The sequence below is a fragment of the Spermophilus citellus genome (assembly GCF_964194105.1).
Source record: "Spermophilus citellus genome assembly, chromosome: 1".
Classification (NCBI taxonomy): Eukaryota; Metazoa; Chordata; class Mammalia; order Rodentia; family Sciuridae; genus Spermophilus; species Spermophilus citellus.
Window position 1 is genome coordinate 264,151,467 of NC_138182.1, and position 23,508 is coordinate 264,174,974.

Below are 23,508 nucleotides of genomic sequence, written 5' to 3' on the forward strand. Positions count from 1 at the left end.
GGGCCTAAGAAGTTTGTTTGCAATCTTATGCTCCTTTTATTGATTTGGTGGAACAAAAATATTACGTAAAATTCTTGGTCCATAATCTATGGCTTCCAGGCCAAATCCAGCCATTGACTGTTTTTGTATGGTCCACAAACTAAGAATGTTTTTTTTTCATTTTGTTTATTTATTTGTATTGGTGCATGTTAGATATATAGAATGGTGGGCTTCATTGTGGCATAGTCATATATCTGTAAAAAAAACACAATTTGACCAATTATATTCCCCAGCACCCTCCACCATGCCCTTCTCCCACCCTGACCCCTGTTCTCTACCCCGATGGTCTTCCTTCTGCTTTCATAACATCCCTTTTGTTCCCCCATTTTTTTCCCTTTCTCTGCCATGTGAGAGAAAACATACATTTTTATTGGTTAAAAAAAAGAAGAATATTACTTCATGAATATATTTTATATTATAATCTTACATGTTATATAAAACTCAAATTTCAGTTCCCATAAATAAAATCATATTGGAACGAATCATTTGCATATTATCTATGGCTACTTTCACACAATAGCAGAGTTGAGTAGTTGCATCTGAGATTATATATGGTCCACAAAGCTTAAAATCTTTTATATCTGGCCCTTTAGGAAAAGAGTTTGCCAGGATACAGATGTAGTTCAGTGGTAGAGTGTTTGCCTAGCATGTAAGAAACCCTTGGTCAATCCCTAGCCCTGGAAAAAAAAATCTACTGACTCCTACTTTCATGTAACAAACCCTCCAATCATTTTTTTAGAAAATTGTATGAGCAATATCAATTTAAATTTCACCAGATTTTATACTAAAAAAATTCATTTGAAAGTCAGATGTTTGTGAAAACCAAACAACAATCTGATTCCTGGGCTAGCCCACAAATGCTTATGAAATTATAATTTATTTTAATTGTAGTACCGAGCCTGAGTTATGACGTGCTATTGTTTGGAAGTGTTCCCCAAAGGTCCATACGTTAAAGGCTTAGTCCCCAACCTATGGTGCTACTGAGAGGTAATGGAATCTTTAGACAGTGGGTCTAGGGAGAAATTGCACCAGTTGTCAGAATACCCTAGAAGGGGACATTGGGACTCTTGTCTCTTGTCCTCACTTTCACTCCCTGGCCACCATGAGGGGAGCAACTTAGCTCCAACACACTCTCCTCATAATAATATTCTGCTTCACCAGAGGCCCAAAAGCAATAGGAAAACCAACCATAAACTGAAAACTCTGAAACCATGAATTGAAATAAACCTTTCTTCTTTTTAGGTTGATTTATACTAGGCATTTGTCACATGACAGAAAGCTGACTAGCACATGAAGTTTGGCAGTAGGTGGCTAAAAGTTGCAGAACTTTTCCTGGTTGAAGGACTATAGTTAGACATAGGTAGCCTTAGGACCTTTCTGCTGGTGTTCTCATGCTCTTTGAGAAGAGCAGTACATTTTAATATTCCTCTTTGTACTTACCAAGGGCATTTTTAAGTGTACAACCTATACTTGTTAAATAAGGTGGGTTCTTTTTATTTCTATGTTACATGTGTTAAATGGTCAATGTGGCCTCAATTTTACCATCCAGTCCTTGTATCCCATTATTAGGCAAAAATTTTCACAAATTCAGGTTCTTTTTTAAAAAAAGGTTATTTTAACTTTAAAACCTAGACCAAGTGGTTTTCACCTTTTAAAATTACAAACTGCACTAAGAAATACACTTTACAGCACAACCTAGCACACACATCTATAAATATCTATAACTAAAAGAGAAGTTTTACTGGAAATAGACAAAAAAAACCACCTTTCTACATGTGAAATTGTCTATTACATTTTATTTCATTTAATGATTTTTAAATTCTTCTCAGACCTACCAATTTACTGGCCTACTGATGGGTAGTTTGATCCATAGTTTGAAAAGCCAGGTTTACAGTATTTCAAAATAAATAGCTGGATACTCACAGGTGAATTGATCTGATCCGTTATTTTAAAACTTTTTTTTTTTTTTTTGGTACCAGGGATTCAATTCGGGGACATTCAACCACTGAGCCATATCCCCAGCCCTAATTTGTATTTTATTTAAAGACAAGGTCTCAATGAGTTGCTTAGTGCCTCACCATTGCTGAGGCTGGCTATGAATTTGCAATCCTCCAGCCTCAGCCTCCTGAGCCACTGGTATTACAAGCATGAGCCACCGGTAGCACCCAGCTATTTTAGAACTATTAATGGAGATTCTTAATAAGGCCTTGTCCAGACACTGAGCCAGACTCTGAGATGCTGTAATGAGCAATAATGAGCAAGGTGCCTTCCCTCAGGCTAAGGGCTAAGTGCCTAAGTGGGTAGGTAAGACAATCAGTGATAGGAAGGCAAGAACTTCTCCACCAGTTGCAGCAGCAAATCCACAGCAGGAAGAAAAGAAATTCAAGTGCCAGGCCAGTTGGACTTTATTTCACTAGTATTTTCATTAACCTTAGGTTTAGGACTTGGCTTCCTGTTTTGCTTTTTAGATTTAATCACTCCCCCAAATTAGAGTTTTTGAGAATAGAAAAAACATTAAGCTACACTTGCCTTAAATACAGATATAAATTGAGTACAAATAATGCAGTTGAGACTAGGATTAGGTTTTTAGAAATTTGCTTGCTTAAATAGAGAAGGCATTTATTTTTCCATTTTCATTAAAGTCTTTAAGTTTATCTTAGTTCAGTTTTATAACCAAATTATAAAATAACGGTATTATTATTATTATACACATTTAAAATTGAAGAGCATTTATAATTATAGAAAGACCAACTTGAAATATACTGGTAACTATTACTATTTTAGGCTTAATTATTCAATGAAGCAATTAGACATTTTTAAAGCAGAGAAATTCACAAAAACAACAAAAGGACACAATACCCTATTATTGTACTTTAAATTATAGCCGAAAGAAAACTGTACCTGAAAGAGGTTTATCTCATATGTCTGAAAGATTTATAGTTAATTAAAGTAAAACATGGGTAGGTAATTCCAAATGCGCTGCAATTCCCTTCATTCAACAAAGAACTTATTTTACTGGTATAAATTGCAGATATAAGAAAACATAGTCTGTAGTCTGTCTTTCTTTCTGTTGTTTTTTCAAGAAGTTATACCTATGTCAATAGAAAAACCCCCAAGTGCTTTCCTCCTGGCCTTCCCCATCAAAGTCAACACCTGGGGAAAGAGCTGGATCCCTCCTCTACCAGCCCTACAGTCAGTGCATACAAGCCCCATCTGCTTCCCGGATACACCCAAAATTTGCCTCTTCCTCCCTCGCCATTCAGAACTGAAATCCAAACCATCGTTGCTTCCTGCCCAAACTCCCACAGAAACCTCCAACTTGGCTCCCTGCTTTCTGTCTCTTCTGTAAAATCCAGGCTGTACTCGGAGTCTTCTGTAGGATTGAAATCAGAACGTGTTACTCAAAAACACCAGATTCCCACGGCATTCCCCTGCCTCCTGGCCTCCCAATACTTTCTGTACGTGACATTGAACTTCTGTCACATTGAACTGCTTCTCTTTTTCTAGATGTGATGGTTCATTTTAGCCAACAATCTGGCTGGGCCAAGGTGCCCAGATATGGACAAACGTAATCTGAACATCTCTATGAAGGTGATTTGGGTTGGTTGGTTGGTTCCTTTTCCTGTTCAATTTTTTTTTATTGGTGCATATGAATTTTGATGGTGAGTTTTACTGTGGCATGTTTGTACATGCACATAATATAATTTTATCAGTTTCACTCCATATTTCCTCCCCTTATCCTTCCCTCCTGCTTACCCCTTACTCTGCCCCAGTGGTCTCCTAAAGGTGATATTTTGATGATGTTATATTAAAATCGGTAGATTTTAAGTAAAATAAATCATTTTCCACAATATGGGTGGGACTCATGGATGCCTCTGCTGAAGGCAAGAATAGAACACAAAGGAAAAAGGAATTCTGTCAGCAGACACACTTTGGACTTGAACTGCAACAATTTCCTGAATTTTTATCCTACCTCTCTGCTGCTGCTTCTGATTTTTGTGTGAGCCAATTCCTTAACATTTCTCCTCCCCTATGCATAAATTCATTAAGTCATCTACATTTTCTTGTTTACAAATTGGATATACACACACACACACACACACAAACATATATATGTCACACATATGCACAAGGTCACACATGTACATTCTTTGGTTCTATTTCTCTGGAGCACCCTGGTCACAATACACCACACATGCCAAACCTTCTCTCGCTGTAACTCCTCTGCTCTTGTTGTTGCCTATCTCTGAGACTCCCTTCCCAGGATCAGCATAGAACTACCTCTTTCACACCATTCATGCCTCAGCTCAAAGTTGCTCCCCTGAGAACTCCACCACATCACTCCGCATTCTCAAATGACTGCTGTTCATTCATTTACTTATATTTTATCTATTTGACCCTGGTGGATTTCAATTCCAAGAGGAAAAAGACTGTAGTACCTTGCTCTCTGTTGGGTCCCTAGCACCTTGAACAATGCCTGGGACACAGTATTCAGAAAGTAGTTATCACATAAATGAAAGAACAAGTCAACTAGAAAAGCATGTTTTCTAAGTTTCAAATGATTTGCTAAACACTACCCTGCACCAGAAGGTGTTGTTCTGTCCAGAAGGTGATTCTCCATACAATGAAGTGGAAAGTCAGAGAGCACATGAAAAAGTGTCAGTACTCCTCTTAATTTCCACACATAATTTAGTTCTTCTGTCTTAAATAGGAAAACTTGATATATACTAAAATTGTCTTAAGTCTGTCATCTGTCTTCTTCTTCTTCTTTTTTTTTTTTTTTTTGCAGAGTCTACTAAATCTGATTGAATCAGAGCAAGAACCTTACTCTTTCTTTATAACTATCACAGGTGAAAACAGTTCATTATATTTTTCCCATGACAAATCTTCACTCTTGGAGAACCATAAGGGGTCCAAACACAAAGTGTGTGGACTTAGTTTCAAAGGTTCTATCTGCTAACCAGTTTCTTTTTTGAATTCATGAGATAATACTGTCCATATTGCCAAAATCAAAGGGAAAAAAAACATTGATTTTTTTAAAATGTGAGAGCTTGGGAAGCAGGACCAACTCCAACAGATATGCTAAATCCATTTAAAGGGTGTTTGGAATATTTTAACTTCATAACCACATTATATTACTCTCCTCGGATCTCATATTGTCTTATTCTATTAATTGTTAGAAACAGCGTAGGTGATTAAAGCAAGGAAGGTCACATTCTCCATTCATTCATTCATTCGCTCGTCTATGCATTCATTTCCTTGTGATGCGTTTTCCTTGTGAAGCATTCCATAGCCGGAAGGAAGACAAGGAGAGAATCAAGAAAGAAATTGAGGTGGAAAGATGGAGACAGGTAGAGAGCATTAGGAGAGAGGGCAGGATGGTAACAACGGGAGGAAGATGTGCAGTGCAGACTGTTTTCACCTGTGATAGAGCCAATGAAGAACCAAATGGGTCTTTTTTCACGGGCATCTCCTTGACATCTTGTGGAATTTTTCTTTCCTTAGCCTTTGGCCAAGTTCTTATAGTGTCTTGCCTGAATTTTTATCCTATCCTGGATACCTCATGTGGAGGGAAAGACATTTAAATAGAAGCCATGTAGTTTGTCATGCACATTGAACCTCTTGAACAGAATTTGTTCAATTTAATAGCTGTCCAGGTTGCTCACTATGCAAGCTTAGCCTGACCGCACATTGACAAAGTCCTTCATCAGCTGTGGCGACTCAGAGGGTCCCTGGTCACTCCTTGTTCACATGTCAAGCCTTGTAGCACACTACCAGAACCCTTCAGAAAGTAAACACTTATGATTAGATGCAGGGATCAATCGTTCTTTTCCTTATATACCAAAAGTGTTGATTTTGTAAGCCAAAGTCAGAAACCTTTTATTGGTCTTGCTCTCAGCCCCATAAATTTGTCACCTAAAATCAGCTTTAATTCTGTCCTTCAGAATTAATGCATAACAACTCCAGATCGTACTCTCTTGGAATTAAGGGAGAACATTGTTCTCCAGATTTTTAGAAAATTTCTCATTGATGAAGATTTTACCTTTGTTTGAGTATTTTTTTTTCACTGACCTTTACTCGACATTTTATAAAATACACTGAGAGAAGATTGTCATCAAAATTCCATGAGTCATTGAAGGAATTGGAAGGAATCAGAAAAGCTGACTTAGAATCTTGATGGAACTTAGTGGCTGTACTTGATTGATGACATCATGCCATCTTGCACTTTCTTTTATCCATCATTTATGAATAAGAGAATGAATACCATATCTGTAATGAAACACGTGAATTAGCAGACTTAGGCATGTCACAGTTCATCAATGTTGTTTGAGGTATTGAAGGGAAAAGCTGTTAAAGAGAGAAGGAAGGCATGACATGATAGGCAGGCTCGTGTGGGGGGAGTTGTTCTGGAGACTTAAGATTCCAACTTGGACATTGCTAGTCATGAGCTTTTAAGACAGATAGTTCCTCGAGTTCTTTAAACCTTGGTTCTTTCATCTGTAAAAGTATGGATGAGAACTGCTAAATCCATAAGATGGATTATGTGAGAAATCATATATAAAACCATCAGAGACACTTTATCTTTACCGTAAGCTCTGGGTATATCTTAGTTTGTCTTTCTTTTACCTACTAGCATTTTCAATAAAAATCATAAAATACCTTTTTCCATGGTACTTTTAAGAATAGGAAAGACTTCCCAAAACAGATTTTCTGTAAACTCCTTAAAAAAGAGAAATAAATCTTAAAATGACCCAAGAAACTTAACTTTTTGTGGATAGAAATACTTTCTCTTGGGATGTTTTAATATTAAAAATATATAGCCTTTAACACATGATATACAATGACTAAACTCTGCCAATCGAGTGAACATTCTTTAGTATCAATTTTTCCCTACTCTAAGAATGTAATCCTTCCATCTTGTAAAAGTGATTGGTAGCGATTTAAAAATTAGCCCTGCATGTAAACCACAGAGAATGAGGTATGTTAAGTTTCTTATTTTTCTGTTTGTCACACACATCAAAGTCTTACACACTTTTATTTTGCCTGGCATAATGCTACAGATAGTTTTTTAATTAGAAAAACTTTCCCAAAGAATACATTAAATTGAGCTTAACGTGAAAATGTTTTCTTGTGATGATTCAAATATCAGTATAATCAGAACCAGCTCCTGGGTGCCACAATCAATGCTAAGACTTTAGTACACTTTATCTTACTTAAACCTCTCAATACTTATAAGATATAAATGCTCTGTATTTGCATATATAGACAGATTCATTATACAGATGAGAAAAATTGAGATTCAGAAAAGGTAAGAAACTGAAGGTAGAAAAATCAGTGAATAACAATTTTGTGACCTAAATGGAAGTCTAATTCCACATAGCCTTGATTCAAATTGAAAATGGCAAAAATAAAATTAAATCAATCCAATATAAATTTTAGGCCATCTGCTAATTTTATTATTTTGTTCGTTATCCTAATTAATGCCACAATCATTAGATATTTACATGTTCTTGCAAAGTCCACTTTGTTCTTCTTGAGATGGTGAATTCTTTTGTCTTTCTGCAACACCACCCCTCAACATACACACCACGCACAAAGTTTTCTTTTTAACAGCATACAGATTGTCTTTCAGAACCTGAAAAAAATACTTCCCATTTTCTCTCCCAGTTGCCTGGTCTGTAAGCTCATTGATACCACCTTTATCATTTGAGTAGTGGAGATTTTGTTTAGAAACTTTTGAAAATGAACCAGATTTTAAGGCTGTAGTTCATAGTGAAGGATAAAAATTGCCCTTAAGATTTGCTTGAAACATTTTCATCTCTCTTTTTTAACTGCTTTGCTCACATTACTCTGGCTTAGTGTTTATTTCTCCTTGAAGAATTTGTTGTCACAAAAATTAATTACTTTGCTGCTAATAAAATTAGGATTTCAGAAAAACGGAAGCTTTGTAACATTATCCCTCCTTCTGGGAAACATACTTGTGCTCTCTAATGTGGAACTTAGGAGTTTTATAAATCCAGTACTTTGTTTAAATAGTTTAATGAGATTCTTATTTTATTCTTTTTTGTAATTATTTGTAGAATGTGCAGCTCTTGGTGATTTAATTCTTAAAAAACTAATTAGTGTGCTATGGGATGATTTGTCTTTTGTTAATTTCCATTGACATTACATTTTGGTTTTGGTGGTATGTGTTGCACTGGGGTTCCCTGTGGGCATCACTGGATGAGATGCATATTTAACTGTGTCCAATATAATCATTACTAATGAATAAATGAGACAAAAGAAAAAATGGATATTTCAATGAGCTTTGCATTAAGAAGATTGAAGTTTGAAATTCTATAAAGGAGTGAAAAATGTACTTACCCATATGATTATCTTTTTGAAGCTCTACTTTACTATTGAGGAATATTGCCTTACAACATAGAGAAAGGTCTATCGCTGATGATATGATGATCGTGGTGGTAGTGTGGTAAACAACAACAAAAGTACAATCATCAACACTTACTAATCCTTTTGTAGGCCCAGGATCATGAAATAACCTCACTAATCTTCACAACAATCCCATGGACATGTGTGATTTTTATCCCCATTTCACAAAGGAGAAAACTTAAACTTTGAGAGGTTAGTCATCTAAAGTTACATGGGTAACTAATGATAAATTCAAAATTTCCAGAGGCAAGGATTTTTTTGTTTGGGTTTTGTTTGTTTGTTTGTTTGTTTGTTTTGGTGCTAGGAATTGAACCCAGGGGTGATTTACCACTGAGTTAAGCTGCCCTCTCTTTTTATCTTTTTCTTCTGAGATAGGGTCTTACTAAGTTCAAGGCTGAGACTGGCCTTGAATTTGTGACCCTCCAGCCACAGCCTCCAGAGAGGCTAAAATTACAGGCATGAGCCAACCCTGGCTCTAAAGACAAAATTGTAAATACTCTCATTATCATTTTTAGTCTTTATGAATACAAGTAATCTTACTATGTGTATAATTCAGTCTAGACCTCTGCATTGTTTAACTAATAATTTTAAGAACTAAGGGTTCTAAAGTAGGGTGACCCCATCCCTCACCCCACAGAACATTCATCAATATCTTGAGCAATTTTTGGCCTTTACAACTGGGAGATGGTGCTGCTTCCATCTGGTGGATAGAAGCCAGGAACACTGGTCAACGTCATATTTTGCACAGGACAGCCCCACAACAAAGAAATATCTGGCCCAAAAGTCAGTAGTACCAAGGTCATGAAACCTTGTTTAAGGAGTTGTCCAGTGAAAGATTTTTCTGGTAATCGTGACTTTATATGGCTTGATTTCTGTTCGAACTGCTCTAATGCATAAATGACTCTGGGCTTTGTGTTTATAAGAGACTGCATAAATGCAGAGAGCTTAGATCATCCCTCAGAGTCTCTGAGGGTTTAAGCCATGTGTCCTTTGGGCTGGATGACATTTTTATTATTGCTGTAGACACGGACAAGAGCCCAATCTAGACATATCCATGTATGTTCCATATGCAAATGTTCACAAAACTGCATGGCAAGCACTATCTTCCCTGAGCAGTACAAAGGTTAAATACCTTTTCTAAAATTGCATAGCTACTAAGTAGATGAAGCAGAATTCTCATCCTAAATACAGGCTCTGTTCAACATACCCCAGATATAATTAGCCAAAGAAATGTAGAGTTCTAGTTCTACCCTAATCCTTTGCAGCACTTAAATAGAGTTTTTCCTGAAATAAAGTCAAGCGCTTATTAAGTCGGCTTGGATTTAATTGAGTAGCCCATTGGATGGGAGAATTTGAAAGGAAATGTTCTCATACCACAGAAAAGCACATTCCAGTATCTCTTAAGCATTCTATAAAAACAGAATTGATTTAGGATGGGGTATGAATGACCATCTCTTCTGCTCCACCACTTGCTTTTATCCCAAGCACAGAGAGATTGTGCAACCTGACAGTGTTCACACAGCAGGTTAGGAGAAGCTGATGACCTGGGCACGATTCTACTTCTGGTCCCTTTGCTACTTCCCACAATGTGCCCACCCCTTTCCTGACTGAAGGATAGCAGTTGGTTCATCTTCCTTTTGAACAAAATGATTTTATAAATTAGATATACAAATTCATTATCTTTGTTATTTTCAGAAATTGTTTAGGACCGCAAATATGTTGTGAAAAATTGGGCATTTGGAGAAGAAAGATGAGGCCCATGAAATCCCAATATTCTTATTATTATGCAATCAAATCACTCTGTGAAACTAATTAAGGATTTTGGAGTATTTTATTCCTCTCAGAACCAAATGGGAAGAAATGTGATCTCGTGATTTCATACGAAAATGGTGGGGCTGTTCAGATCACAGTAGTGCAAAGCCTGGAAACTGCTCCCGCCTGAAAGCTAGTCCCCCTCTCCCAGCACAGCAGGTCACCCTGGGTGCAGACACATGCCCCTTCAAACAAGAGTCATACTCTAGGCCGGGTGTGGTGGTGCATGCCTGCAATCCCAGCAGCTTGGCAGGCTGACATAGGAGGATCATGAGGTCAAAGCCAGCCTCAGCAATTTAGCAAGGCACCAAGCTTGGACCCTGTCTCAAAAGAAAAATATAAAAAGGACTGGGGATGTGGCTCAGTGCTTAAGCGCCCCTGGGCTCAACCCCCAGTATCAAAAAAACAGAAATAAAATAAAATAAGGCTCTTTGGGTCAGGGGTGTAGTCCAAGATAGAGGACTACACCCTGAGTAAGAGACCCTGGGTTGGATCCGCAGCACCAAAACCAACAAAAACAAAAAAGACCCAGTGCTCCAGCTCTACAGACTTCAAAGTGCACAACTTCCCTACCTAGCAGCTTGCTCACGACATCCCACTTCTCTCCCTTCTGAAATGTAATTAGGCAAAACAATGAAAGGAAAATGTGATGGGGGAGCACCTCCACCCAGGAAATCACATTTCCCAAACCTCCCTCATGCTCTATAGCACCATAGTAAATGTGGAAGACAATCTGCTAGAGTGTGGTGGGAAAATAGTTGAACTTCTATATACATGGTGAGCATCCCTAATCTGAAAATCCAAATCTGCAATGCTTCTAAATCTGAAACTTTTTGAGCGCCCACATAACAGCACAAGTGGAATAATTCCACATCGTGAATCCGTTTCACACACAAAAATTATTAAAAATAAAATTATCTTCAGTCTATAAGAAACACAAATGAATTCTGTGTTTAGACTTGGTTTCCATCCCCAAGATATCTCATTATGCATATGTAAATAGCCCAGAATTAAAAAAAAAAAATTGAAACACTTCTCATCTCAAGCATTTTAGATTAGGGACACTCAACCTGTGTGATTATTATTATCACACATATTTTCAATTTGTATTTTTGTTTGCTCACTATCACAGACTACATGGTGTGTATGGAAATACTTGAATTTAATAAATAAATATGTATATTTGGGGGTTCTATGCTTTCTAGTTTGGGGAGGTCACTGCTGTCTACCCTGGGACAAAAGTACTTCCTGGGTTCTCTCGCAGGGTGCATCAGAGGCAGAACACCCCAGTTCCTTCAGCACCCATTGTATGTCACAGGCCAAGGTTCTTATGGCCAGCATTCTTCCAGAATTCACATCTCTGTGGCCTCCAATTCCAATTTTATTTCTCTAAAAAGTCAATCATAGATCCCATCCCAGCCACAGGACGTTGCTGCCCTTCTCAGACACTTCCTGCCATCAAGCCCCTAACTTCCATGATTCATCCCACCTCTCGAGTGACTGAGTCACCCTATGTCTGAACAATGAAGCTTGAGGACTCCTGGGAAGACAGGATCCAGCAGTAGTTTCTTCCTTCTGCTGATACATTACCACACACTTTTGTTTATTAAAAATTTTAATTTATTCTCTTACAGATGTATAGGTCAGAAGTCCCCTAAAGCTAAAATCAACCTGTCAGAATGCTTATACTCTTTCTGGAGACTCTAGAGAAGTGTCCATTTCCTTGTTTTTTTCCAGCTTCTAGAGGTCACCTGCATTCCTTGGCTTAGGGCCCCTTCCTCCTTTTTCCCAGTGGCTTAGCATCTCCAAACCTCTCTTTGTCATGGACTTGTACCTCAGGATCACATCTCCTTCTTGAAACCTCCTGCCTCCCTTTACAAAGACCTTCTAATTACAGGGGATCCCCCAAGTTATCCAGGATAATCTCCCTGGCCCAGGACCCTTAACAAAGTCCTCTTTCCCATGTAAGGTCACGTAGGTTCCATAAACTGCAATGTGGACATATTTGAGAAACCATTTTTCTGCCTGCCATAGATCCCTAATGCCAAGGCATAGGAGGTGAATCAGCTAAAGAACAAAGCTGCATTTGATTCCAAACTTTTAGAATTAGAAAACAGTATGATCCCAAGCCAGACATACCTTGATTATCATTCTAGTTTTGTCAATAGCAAAGTCGTGGGATGCTTAAACATGTCACTTAACCTCTGTGTAATTGTTTCTTCTCCTGTAACGTGGAGAAAATAATACCTCTCCCATAGGGCTTTAAAAATGCAAAACCACCCAGCATACAGGCAGACCCTTAGTAGGTATTCAATAAAGACAAACCAAATGTTTTTACTTCATATTCTGTACTTTTTTAGTTCCTAGACCAGACCTCTTACCCTCTTCTGGTCACCACACTGGTTAGAAATTAATTGTTTGACCAAAATAGGTCGGTGTATAAGAAATGAAGCATATTGCCCGTTATCTTTGTGAAGTTTGCAGAAAAGCAAAACAGGATGAGGAACTGTAGGCTCAGGAAAATATTTTCTCTCTGGAGCTGTTAGGCATTTCCAACGAGTTGTTAAGGCAGCTTGGCGGTTACGACTGTATGGCTGGTGCCAATTTGGAAGCTTTTATAGGTCTCCAGTTCCCCTGATATTATTGGCTAAACCAGTAAGTGTGGTTAATTTTTTATGTTAAAAGAACTCTGAAAACACTTGTGTGAATTTGAAAGGCACTAGAGGCCCACCTAAAGATTTCTTAGCAAAAGAATTAATTATGACAAAGAGAAATCCAGTTGTCTGCAATTACAGTAACTGAATAAACATTTCCCAGTACTTACTATTACAGAAAATAAGAAGTTTTCATTGTTTTATTGCTGGTGGTCCTAACTGGGACTATTAAGGAGCAGTATAATCATGGCCAGAGGCTTCCTGCCCTTGGTGATGGAAGGTACTCTTCTATCCATTCTCCTGGCTGGTGATTAACAGGACAGTGAGTTGGAGCCTGGCATGACAATTAAGATTGGCTAGTGTCATCTGTTACATAATTAATTCCTATCTTCCATGTCCTTTGAACACTACATTGGTATTTAATTGGCAAATACTATTTCCTCTGCAACCAGGGCTGGTCTCCCCAACAGTGTCAAGATAACAGTGATCCTACCCACAGCAGAATACCCCAGTTGAAGAAAACTTGCATAGTCTTTGGCACAGAAAGAGCCCTGAAGTCCCAGTTTAAAATCAATAGTTAAGAACCTGAGGCCTTTCTGTTCCTCCAGGGTTTCACTCAGGCTATTGTTTAGGGTATAATATTAGAAGATCAACTCAGCACATATGGGAGACAGTTCTTTCTGTCCAGTGGATGACTTTTCCAAAGACAGAACTCACTAAGGGATGATTGATATTGCTTAACAGACTATACACAGGATTGTCTGTTTAGCCATCACAGACAAAAATTTTTAAAAAAGAAGAATGAAGCCTGGCTTGTTACCACTCTTGCCAAATGAACAGCCTTTGTGAGTATATATTAAACTCTTCATGTTCAACACCATGAAAATACATTTCCAATTTATTTATTAACAACGAATCCAGAAGTATCAGGCTTCCTCAACAGGCATATCTTCCTGTTTCATCTTTAAGAAAGTCACCGAAGGTGTTTAAGACCATGAAGTAATGTACTTAATAAAAAAATGAGGAAAGAAACTTAAAGACAAAGCAAAGAGATACAAATCCTCCATGAAAACAATGAGTGATATTTTTGAAAAGACACGAACCTGTGATTAAAAAACCATCTGCAAGATAATCCTGATTCTGTTCTCAAGTAGAACAACAAATCCATTCGGTTTAGTCAAAATCAAAATAATGCCGCAGAGAAATTGTAGACACATATAAAAGAAGCTTAGCAGTGCAGTATTCCATACTGTTAAAAATATTATGTGTTAATTAATGAGTAAACAATTGTAGGAGATTTCACAAACTATGAATGAAAAGATCCACATGAATCTTTGTGCAAAATGCTTAAGGCCATGTTAAGACAAACAAAGTCTTTAAAATGTAAATCCAAGCACATAAAGAATATGCAGAAAGCACAATATGCTCTTTTTAATTTTCTTCTAATCACATGATTATATTTTAATTATAGTTCTCATTCGTTGAAAGAATATTCAAATGTGTTATTTTCCTTTTCTTCTGGATGGCAACCTCCATTGCCTTATTATGATCTTTATATGATTCAGTCTATAATGATTTAGGGCCAAATGTTCAAACTCTTTTTAACAGATCCATCATGATGCAATTAAAACTAAAATATGTGCATACAATTGATATTTTAATCAAATCACTGTGCATCTCCCTAGTGGCTTAGAAATAAGGAGACTCCTGGAAACTCCTTGGTGGCCCTTGGGAATCTCTTCCTTTTTTGGTATCTTTACCAGATGATTGTTTGGGGGGCAGAATTCCTATGAATCATATTTAAAGAAATTATTGCTTATCCACTAACGGAAAGAGACAAAGGGGCGGTACCATGCCCAGTTTTAGAACTCTGCTCTTAAAGGGAAAAATATTCATTTCAGAAGGAATGTTAGCCTACTCTAATTATATTTAAAATCACTCTGATTTGTTTCTCTGGTTCTAAGGGGATTCTTTCGTATCTTCCCATACTTGACCTCTAAGTCAAATGACTTTTTCACACTTTGCAACTTAGGCATTACCATTTAGCTTCTACTTCTGGTCTTTCGCTACTTTGTTTCCAACTCTTTAATTAGAAATGGCTAATTTGACTTCTTGTCTTAAGGCAAGGAGAAAATGAGTCTTAAACAGTATTAAGCTCCCATAAATATTTCACTTTATGCTAATTCCCATGCTTCCAGCTGAGCTGTTTGAAGTTCTCAAAAAAGTGTTTCTGTTCCCCTCAATTAAATACATAACTGGAAAACAGTAAAAAAATAATTATCAGTTTTACTACCTCATTTTTTTTTCAAAAAAAAAAAAACTTTTATTCTGGACATTTAAGAAATTCACATTACCCAAGCCCAGCGCCAGGGTGCCTGTCCCAGGGTTGGTTAGACACTAAGACCAGACTGCGGAAAATCTTAGAGCTCCCTCAAGTGGAAATATGTTTAATGCACCTTTAATCTTTAGAAACATGTTTGGCTTCATCCTCCATTCAGAACAAAAACATTTAATTATCCTAATTTAGAAGCAAAAGAGGTCTCCTCTCTAAGCTAGAAATATTCCAAAATGAAATGAAAATTCAAATCCCTTACTTCAAAACGTGAACATGCACAGCCAGTGGAAAATATCAAGTCAGGCTTTTTATTATTGATTTGAAGAATGTACATTAGAACAAATAATTACTATATATTCTATTTGTTTGAATAAAATGCTATTTGCCAAAGAAATTGCGAAAGCAACACTTACCTAATACTTGTGTTGTGTGCCATCCCTTCTCACAAGCTTTGCACATTAATTCATTTAATTTTCTCCACATCATTCCAAAATATGTACTTTAATACCCCTATTGTACAGATGAAGAAACTGAGGCAGGGAGAGGTTAAATAACCTTTAGAAAGTGACAGAACTGCAACACGGGAGAGCCAGAATGCAAACCAGAGAGTCTGAACCCCTCTATGCCATGCTGTTCCTTACCATGCAAGGAACAACTTGAATATACAAGTACACACACATGCACATATGGATGTGCCTATATATAGGCATGTATAAATACATGTGCAAGTACATATTCACATATATATATATGCTCACATATAACATATGCACATTCAGCTATACACACAGAGTATGTATATTTTAAGGAGCATGTTTTATACAAAAAGTAATATTTTAATGTATAAAAGCTGAAAGAAGAAAGGAACGTTGAAAACATTTCAACCACTCAACGTGGCTCCTTACTTTGCTCCTGACCTTGTTTCCTTATTGCAGCTTATCATTACCCATGAAGTCAAGAGTCATCTTGCCTCAGACTCTACCTATTATTCTGGCCCTGTTCTATTAAGACCACTGAAAATCTGTTTCCTCTACAGCTGTGGCACTTGTTGCTTGCCATAAGCCTCCACCAGCTCTTTCTGTGACTGGCATTTATCAGAATCTCAGTATCTCCAGAGATGTTCTCCGTGACATTATATAAAATACTCACCACCTCACTCTCTCCTGATAATAGTATGGCTATGATCAGGCTAGACATTTAAATTATGATATCAGTATTCCTTTACCTGGTCCATTTTGTCTGCCGGAGCCTTATAGATGATTCAAAAATGTATGGTCTTCCTATCATTCCCTCATTGAGAGTCTGTCTCCTCTACAGCACGCAATCCCTGGATGCAGGACTTTGTGTCTGTCTCAGGGCTGGACAGACCCTAATACCAGGTTTGGGACATGAAAGGAATTCAGAAGATAATTCCCCATGAATATTGAATGATCGAATTTTTGGTTCTGATGACTGTTCCGAGAATGAAAATTTGTAACGATGGTCAAATTCTCAAAATTTCGTTTGCCTAGCACTATTCTGTTTAAAAGTACTTCTTACACTTTATATCATAATTTAAATATCATATTTTAAATGTCTAGCCTGATAATAGTTATATTTAAAGGTGTATTTTTGTCTTTATTAATATGTTAGTGTTGTTCAAAGTTGTAACAAAAACAAAAAAAATTATGCTAAAATAGTATCAAAAAGAAAATTTGGAAATTTCCATACACTAGGATAATTTTTTTAAAAAGACTTTTTAAAAAAAAAATTAATGGACTGTATCATAACTTCAGAGTCATATCACAGTGAGTATATGTATGTGGCTAATTATGTCATAGTTTTAGGTTTAGCAGATCTATCAAAGACTGGCAATGGGAAGATAGGCACAGAGAAACACCACCAAAAGAGTTCCTAATAACTACATGCCATTCTTCCAATGCCCACCATGCAGAGCCCTGCAGGTCAAGAAGGAAAGACAAAGTGAATAGGGAATCACATCTTCACTCCTCCACTGGCCTCACTAAAAAATCACTGAACACCTTCATCTTTCCCTTCTACTTTTTTCGCTTTCCTTCTTCTGTGTCTCCCCTCCACCAATGATGTAGTTAGAATTTGTAAATGATATACCTGTCTTCTTTGATAGGATCCAGGCCTCTATTATTATAATGATGATTAGCCCAAATTACATATATTTTATCGAGAGAGATATACGCACACATACATAGATGCACACAGAGACATGCATATTTATGTATAGATACATATACATGCAAACATGTACATATATATATATATATATATATATATATATATATATAGACTTAAAATATACACACACATATATACTCTTTATGCATTGGAGCTATATAAGAATTATTTTCTTGTCCATTTAGTCTAATTAGCTCAAAGCATTCAGTACCCAAGTACTCTATTATCCACAGAAGTGCAACATAAAGGTCTTCCCAGCACCACCATGGGGGAGGGAGCCTGCCACACTTCAGTTAACATCATCAGTCAATTGATTGATTTGATCTATTTTAGATTTTGAGATACCGAATGAGTTGTCAAGTCTCGGAAACTAGTTGAGGAAACCAGGGAGTAGAAGGAAATTTTCTTATCACCCATTAAATCCAAGTTTTTACTACTGTAGGGTCTCTTTAAGGTTTAAAGTTATGCTTATAAGGCTGAATTCTCCTTCTTTTTTTCTTTTGCCTTCTTTGCTTTTTAAGACATTGTTTCAAGCCCCAAATTAGAAAAATTCCACTTTGTGGTCAATATATTATGACAGAGCCAACAAAAGAAGAGTAATTTTGTGATCGGAGAAGTTTCTCTGTGCCCCTATATTTGTAAGGAAATAGTATCCTGCAATTTCATTTCAAAGTCGACAGTCATGTCGATGTCCACCATCATGGTACATTTAGAGTTGTCCTCTATTTGATTTCTGCTTTTCTCCCTATTCTTCTGTCTCCAGTTTTCTGTAATGACAACTCATATGATTTCTCTGCAAGCAGCTAGCCGACTAAGTGGAGGGGAAGGGGGGGGGGGAATATGCATGATTGACTGCATAAACCCTTCATTTTAGAGAAACAAGCCCCAACTGAGTAATTTATAGCAATGGAAACCAAATGAATAATTTCTTGTTTTCAGAGAGCAAATGAAAGACAATCTCATTTCCAAACATATTTTCTGATTTTTTTATGTCAAAATGAAAGGTCAAAAGCTGAGCATACTCTACATATGTAGGAAGCAATACTCTAGAATATTAAGGAAATTATGGAATTTATTATAAAATAAGTGTTTTATACTTTTTATATTACTTTAGCCAATAGGGAGTTGTGGGCATTTTGAGACATTAGTTTATCTTATTTGTATCAATTTATGTTATTATTTATACTAACTTGATTGATATTTGCATTTTTATTTGCTTTCAGTTGCTAAGGATTTTATTCTTTTTTTGCCATTCATTTTTTGAACCTTAGAAAATATTTGTCAGGTTTTTTTGAATAAGAACCAGATGTCTGCAAATATATAACAGTTTATTATGAGGTACAAATTTTTTATTAATAGCTTGAGTATAAATAGCAATTTTATACTTTGGCAAATGATTTTTATATTCTATACTCGGTTGGCTAAATGGAAATAATTTTGTTTAATCACAGGAAAATTTGAAGACAATACTAAATAACGATAGTGCTCACACCAATTATTCTCATTGCACTTTATCTTTTGCTAATAACCATCTCAATCAAGGTGTCTTTCATTGAAACAAATCACTCAACTTTATTTCAGTTATAGTTTATAATGACCCATTGAAGTGTCATAATACACTTCCCTAATTAAGAAGTGACAGGAACACAATGTGAATTCTGGTGACGTGAATCAAGGAAAAGGGAGGTGATTTTCTATGTGATCTACCTAGTTCTGAGAGGTGCATGCTCTGCCACATGCTTCATCCTGCCACATGCTCTGCCACATTCTCCATCCTGCCTCAAACACCTTTCAACTCTCTCCAACTTTTTTGGCTGGCACTGCTGCTTTTAATCTACTGAAACTCTAGGGGGGATCAACAGGAACACTCTACTTGGAAGGGATCCCTGCCCCCATCTCCCAGTGTCATTTTGTCCTCCACCTGAACTTGAGTGTGCTGGCTATGAACCTGTTTTGATCAGCAGAATTTGAAAATCTGGTCTCTCGTGCAGGGATTTTATGTCATTATTTGTGCCCAGGATCTAAATGGGGAAGGGGGTCCCCATGCACCGCCTCTCCTCTAACTGTCTTTCATCCCAGTGTCTGCCTTATTCTATGCGATTCCTGATGCTTAGGGAGTACTGTGAAATCATGCTGATAAGATGGTAAAGAGCAAAATTTATCTCATTTTGGAAGGAAATCCACATAGGTTTGTACATTTAAGAATACATTGCCATTTAGCCATCCTGTATTTTTGAACATGCAGGGGGGAAAAAATAGCTTTTTGGCAAGAGAGTGTGTTTAAGAATGAATGAACCCAGTTTGTTTATTTAAATCTTGCCTTGTTCCAGAGAGGATTTAAGGCAGCTGAACAAGACAGGTAAGCATAAGGAATAATGTTTAATAAATGGTTAGCAGTCAGAGATAGGTTGTTTGGAAAAGAATGAGTCAGAGGATCTGTGTTATCCCAAGGCCTAAAGGAGCTCTCAGTAGGATCTCAGGATGTTGTACAGCCTGAACAGATCTGTGCCCCTAGGTAAATGGAGATGTCAGCAGGTGATGAGAGCCACAATGTTTCCCACATGGTATCAGTGCCCTAGAATATAGGACATATGCTGTAAACCACATTATCCATGAGCTTTATATTTATTGTCCAGAGAGATCATGTTTTACATGGCTTATACCCGGGTCAGAGCAGGCTGGAGGTGGAGATTCCAGTCTCTATCAGGGTTTATTCCTCACAGATAGTGATAAATCTGAGCTTCTCTCATATTTAATCTCCAACCTTGAACTCAGCATTTTTGATGGTTTGGCCCCAGGCAACTGTACCCTTATAATTAAAAATTGACTTTTCAGTTTTGAGATAGAGGTAAGAAAATGGATTTGACCTTTTTTTCCCCCAATATTTCTTTGTGTGTAAAATTAGGTTTCACATCCTCAATTCTTCTTTCCTGTGTCATATTCTTCCTTTCATGTTTTTTCTGGAAGACCAAGCAGGAGGAGCAGGAAGACAGAATGAGCTTCTCAGTCAAAAAAGCCCAAATCTCTTGACCCTTACCATCATTCACAGTGGGCCATTTATTCAACTTCTCTGAAACCCCAGAGTCTCCATTTCTGCATCAGTCAGTGGAAATGATAATGTTCACACCCGGATAGGATTGTTGCAGTCATTAATATCCCAAAGATTTTTAATCTCCTTCTATAAAAACAGGTGTATAGAAGATACTCAATAGATGTTCATTTCTTTCTCTTTAGGTTCTTTCCCTCGGTGAAAATTTGAAGGAGAGAACAAAGGTAAACTCTGAAATTAGGACCACTTAAGTCTTTCTTTGTCCTGATATTATTGTGCTTCACTTTTATGAAAATAACACATTGATTTTTTTACATTATTCTAAAACTTTACACTTAAGGAATTTTAAATCTGGGGAATAATCAGAAGACAGTGGCAACTGATGATAATTTCATCAGGTTGTATTATGCACTTTAAGTATTCTAAAAAACAACCAAATGGAAGAATTGCTTTGCATCTTGAGTAGAATGCCGTATGCACTCTAGCTGAGAACTAAAATATGTCCATTGCAAAATGCTATTTCAAAGAAACTAAGGCCGGGCATAGAAGGGACCACTCTATTTTCATACCTTCTCACCCCAAAGCTGTTCTCCTTTTCCCCAACCCAAGTCAGTCTCTTTCATTTCATCTGTCCCCTTGAAAGTAGACAGAAAGAACTGTCTAAGTTCTCTCTCTCTCTCTCCTCTCTCTCTCTCCCCCACCTCTCTCTTTTTTCTGTTTTTGCTTAGTTTTGTTTTTACTATTGTCATTCAAAACAAATTACTGAAATCATGGCAATAAATAAGACACTGAACGGATTATACATGACTTAAAAAAAATGAAAACCATAAATTTCAAAATAAAAATAGCATACGTGAAAGGATTTTAAATCTTTGGAAATGCCCCCAAAGTCCTCTGAAGAACTACATTGAAAGTATTCATCTTGTCTTTCACCATTGGTTAGACAGGATTGACCCAAGCATAAATAATCAAATAATCAAAAACGTTTCTTTTTATTTTGCTTGTTAAATTATTGTCACTCCAAATAGTACTGTTTTCTAATTGCTTATGTGCAAAATTTTAGTTGCATTTAAGAATAAATAAGCTTCAGCTCTGAGCTGGGAAACTAATCAGTCTTTCATAATTGTTCAATATAAACTTTGTATTATTTCATATTGTTTCAATGTAAAAATCATTTTAATTGAGAGAAAAGTAACACAAAAATTTAGAGCTGAGCCTGTTTAAATATTAGGAGCTGCTTATATTGATTAATACCTCAATGGGGATAAATTAGAATAATTGGAATATAGTGTTGATAACCTAAAATATCTTCACTTTCATTAGCATCACAGACCTTCTTAGAACAGTACTGTCCACTAGAAATTTAATGAGTCACATATGTAATTGCAAATAGTAACCGTTTTTAAAAAGTAAAAAGAAGTAAGATTCATTTTAATAATATATTTTATTTAACCTAACATATTCAAAATATCATTGCAAACAAGCAACCAATATGTTTAAAATTACTAATGATGCATTTTCACTCTTTTTTTTTTTTGCACCCAGTCTTCAAAATCTGATATTTTATTCACATCCCAATTCAGACTTGCAATCTCAAGTTCTCAATAGGCCATGTAGCTAAGGGCTACTGTATTTGGTGGCACAGCTCCAGAATTGTGGACCTCTTTTTGATCTTACTCTTAATTGCATTGTAAGGTATCCAGAAGTTAAAAGCTAGTCTGAGTGTTGGATCATATGTTTACTTCTCTATATAGGTTTAAGAGAAAAATGACACACTTAGGTAGCCAAATGCCAAAATACAATTTTGACTGATAGCTAAAAAAATGATGCCCATTCATCCTTTATAAAATAATGGGGATGATATTGCCAGTTAGGGCATCTAATTCAATGCACCATGCGTGTGTGGTTCTGGAAATCATAACCATTCCTCTGCAGGGCATCACAATGATAAAGATATACTGAAATCTGGTAGATGTGGAAATATTAAAAGAAATAGTATGAGAATCTTAGAATTTTATAGCTTGAAATGTCCCTGGAGGAGAACATCTCCAGCCCTCTTATTTTACAGTTGAAGAAACCAAGGACTAGAGAAGTTAAATTTGCCAAGGGCCACAGAACTTATTAGGAATACAGGGAAAAAAAAAAAAAACAGAAAGTAGATATCATGGTTTCAAGTTCAGACCTATTTTGTAAATAATGAAAAGTTGTTTAGTTATTGCTTGAATACTTTAAATTATTTCCCAATCCATATTTCTAGTTCATATCATTTCAGTGGGAGATTGTTTCTCCATTTATGTTTAGAAGCTTTTAAAAATAAAATTCAGCTTATAAGAAAACATTGATATAAAGACATGAAATGCTATGAAGAACCATTCCTAGAAGTATATAGAAATACACACTTGCAAATGAATGGTTAATAAAACCAACCTTAAAAGCAAGTTGAATTTAGGCTTTGTCCTGATTGTAACAAAATATGTGACTTGCCAGGGCTACTTCTCTTTATCCTCATGGGCAGTTTAAAGGTGGTGCATGTGATGAAAAGTGAAGACTCTGACAAGGCAAAAGCACAGTATTCATTTTAAAGCCCACTTGCACAAAGGTTATATATTAGATGAGTCACAGAGGAATCCACAGCTCTTTGGCGCTGGATGAAACATGCTTTCCAGTTTTACCAGCCTTCGCTTTATCAAGAGATGGTCTGGCTTCTCTCTAGTCCAGGGGAAAAAAAAGCCCATAATTTTAACACAGACTATTCTTCAAATGGTCTTTTAGATAAATGAACAGAATTTCACTGTCTCTCTCTTTTTATTCATATCAATTCATTACCTGTGAATTTTTCTGCAAAGCAGGGAATGAATTAGACCAGCAGGTCTCAAAGTATGGACTGATGAACCCTCAATCCTCCAAGACAATCTGGGGTAAAAAGAAAGTCCCTGGACTTAGAAGTCTGTGAGATTCTGTTCTTTGTATCACTGTCATAAGATCTGCCGCACACGTTA

The 23,508-nt window shown here is 36.6% G+C and overlaps 1 protein-coding gene across 3 annotated transcripts in view; it reads left to right on the plus strand.

Moving 5' to 3' along the window:
• Positions 1–23,508, plus strand: part of CDH6 (cadherin 6) — a 117,082-nt gene that overhangs the window by 19,726 nt on the left and 73,848 nt on the right. The window contains exon 1 of one of the 3 annotated variants that reach the window (XM_081282083.1): positions 20,693–20,733. The exons of the other annotated variants lie outside the window; for them this stretch is intronic. The gene's annotated coding sequence lies outside the window, so the exon portion shown is untranslated. Of the gene's footprint in view, positions 1–20,692; positions 20,734–23,508 lie in introns of those variants that run through there. 3 annotated transcript variants of the gene reach the window in all.